This window comes from Dermacentor silvarum, chromosome 2 (genome assembly GCF_013339745.2).
Source record: "Dermacentor silvarum isolate Dsil-2018 chromosome 2, BIME_Dsil_1.4, whole genome shotgun sequence".
Taxonomy (NCBI): Eukaryota; Metazoa; Arthropoda; class Arachnida; order Ixodida; family Ixodidae; genus Dermacentor; species Dermacentor silvarum.
Window position 1 is genome coordinate 159,854,683 of NC_051155.1, and position 3,249 is coordinate 159,857,931.

Genomic DNA, 3,249 nt, shown 5'->3' on the forward strand with positions numbered 1-3,249 from the left:
TTCGGCCCGGTGGGCGCGCGCAGTCGCTCGGGCGGCGCGGAGCAGAACCCCCCTCTCCCTACCCTCCCTTCCGGCACGTTTCCTTCCCGCTTTACGCGCTTGCGTGCGCAAGATTGAGCCGCGACCGCCGGCTCACCCTCGCACGCGTTCACTCGCATATAGAGCATACGACACGTGGCGACGATTTTATCACCCGTGGGCCTCATACGGAACCTCACGGCGACGGCGGTGGCAGAAATGGGCATGAAGTGTCCATATAATTTCTATCACGATAAAAAAGCCGAAAGCTTGCACCAGGCTTCGCAAATCTTAAGACACAGCAAAGCTGGCCGATTGATTGTGTCTTGATGGCTTACATATTGATGGCTTAAATTGCATGTTGGCGCACGCGCAACGCCACCGTCTCGCGATCTTTCCTGGCTTCGCAAGACGGACTCGCGGCAAGTTCTCCATAGTCGTACTTCGTCAAGCTCTGTAGAATCCGCACACCGACATCCTCTTCATGCATGCAGTAGGCTCACTGCAGGTTGCATAGCAATGCCAAGAAGGCGTTCTTGCAATGCCAAGAAGGCGTTCCAGCAGAACCGCTCCGTGAATGCGTGTTTTTCTCTCTCTCTCTCTCGGACTTACGGCGGTCATGGCGCGTTGCATAGCGCAGCTTGCAATAGCGAAACCGCGTTCCAATTCCGACACCGCGTTCCAGCACGTTGCAATGCCGACAACGCGTTCCAGCACACCCGCTCCGTGAATGCGTCTGTCTCTCTCACTCTCATTTTCTTTATCTCTCTCCCGAGCATAGTGCGCAAAATCTGCACTGGCACGAGCGCGTGCGAACACGCCCGCTGTGGACGAAGACGAAGACGTTCGAACGCAATCATATGGTTCGCATAAATGCATGTTCTGCAAGCGTGGCTGCATAGTCTAGTGGTTATGACGCTCGCCTTGGAACCACGGGTGCGTGGGTTTGAATCCCGTCTCGGCAAGAAAGTTTCTTTTCTTTCTTTCTTCATTGCTGATGATGATAGTTTCTTGATGCGAACTGTTAATTACAGCTGGCCTAAACAGCTTCGCTGTTAGAAAGTGGCAGTTTCGTCTGAAAGGACAAAGCATCAATTGCGGCAGCAAATTAGTAGACAGCCATACGAAGTAAGGACAGTAGTTTTATTGGGCATATAAACGTTTACCATTCGCTTACAAGCTCAATTTATCAGCTTGGTGTCAGCGCCCACAGGCTAACGTGGACACATCACCCTCAATCACCGCGGACACTAGCTGTCAAAAGGCTGGCTTGAGCAAGCGCGGCGTCAACAGCGAGCGAAACGACCTTCTTGAGCATCGCTTTCCTCCTTTTCGCACGCGATATTGAGCCGCGATCGTCAGTTCGCATTGAGCCTGGTCACTAAATACGCAATTTCTGCCCAAGCACACTGCCTCTCCCTCTCTCTCCCTCCCTCCGCCCCCCTACAGCTTTTCGCGCGACAGAAGACGGCGCGTTTGCTCTCCGCTTTCCTCCCTCGCGCTTGCCAGATCGAGCCGCAACCATCGGCTCCCTCGCACGCCTTTACTCGCACATACTGCGTACGGCGCCCGGCGACAATGTTATGGTATTTAGAACTCATACGGAACATCACGGCGACAGCAGAAATGCGATTGGAGTGTCCATATAATTGCTATCGCAATAAAAAGTCAGCACGCATTCCAACCTCTAGATAACATCAATGAAAGACAGAGTCTTCCTGGGCGAGTTAAGAAGAAGAATGGGTGTATCAACCATATAGTTTACTCTGAGGTTGTCTTTCGTTGACGTTGTTATCTAGAGGTTGGAATGCTGCTGACTTTTTGCTCGGTTATCAATCTGCAACGATTGCGCATTAAAATGCTATCTCTCACGAGGAAAGAATGCGAGAACACTCACCTAACCACTGGTATCACAGGTAATAATACCAGTGGTTAGGTGAGGGTTCTCGCATTCTTCCCTCGTGAGAGATAATGAACCCCGGTACCACACAGTGGTACCATGGGTACTGATACCACCGTTACCACTCGTACTACCTACACAGCATAGTGGTACCAGTAGTGCCAGTACTATCGAGAGCACCGGTATTGCAGGTACCTGATCTATCTTCGGGATCACCGCACATTTTTAGACTTCACTATCTCCGGGATCGGCCTTCGGAATCGGTGACTTTGCTATCTCCGGGATCGGTAAAAAGGTTCGGCAAAGAGTGGCACATATCTACACTTTGCCGCATACTCAAGAAACCAAGTGGTTCCGACGGCTAGTTTCAAACCCTTGTCCCTCAGCACAGCAGCCCGATGCGCCCCCGATTCGACCACAGACTACAAAGTGACCCTGGTAGGACGGAAAAGGGTTAGCAACATACATACATAACATAGCATACATAACATAACATACGTAACATGACATACATACATACATACATACATACATACATACATACATACATACATACATACATACATACATACATACATACATACATACATACATACATACATACATACATACATACATACATACATACATACATACATACATAACGTACATACATAACCAACGGAAAGTGTATGAGGGACCCTAAAAATGGTAACGTAACAGAAAGATAAGTGCTCAGCGCTGTCACAATATTCCATCGGGCGAAAGTTACGAAAAAACGCAGTTCACAAAAATGGGAAGCAAAAAATTTCCTATTTCAAACTCACCGCAAATTTTCCCCGCACAGTTGCGAGAATCTTAAGTTTAATTGAAGGCTGAATCCCACATTCGCTACTTGACGTGCGAACGTGGAATGCTACGAATTCAGGCACTCTGTTGAACGATGTGTTTAGCACCGCGAGACAATGACAGAAACACGCATTTGTTCCGCATACACAAATGCCACGTTTTCAAGAAGCCTTATCTGCTCATTTTACATGTAGCACTCAATGAATCTCAATCTGATGACTACAATTTGAATACAATCAGACAAATTCAATGCCTCACTCCTTTATGAAAATTTTCCGGGCGTTGTTCCCGTCTAGAATATTGTGTGCGCCGACTGCGTTTCTGTGTATATTGTTTGAAGTGGCACTTTGCAAGACTATGAGCTCACTGAAGGTGACGTAGCTGCGAATGTCACCAAAGAGTAAGCACGAACATCAGTAACAAGGCAAACCATAAAAAACGAGGATATAACGACTACTGAGAGGCTCATGGCAAAGCTGCATCTTAAAGCTTTATTCAAGATA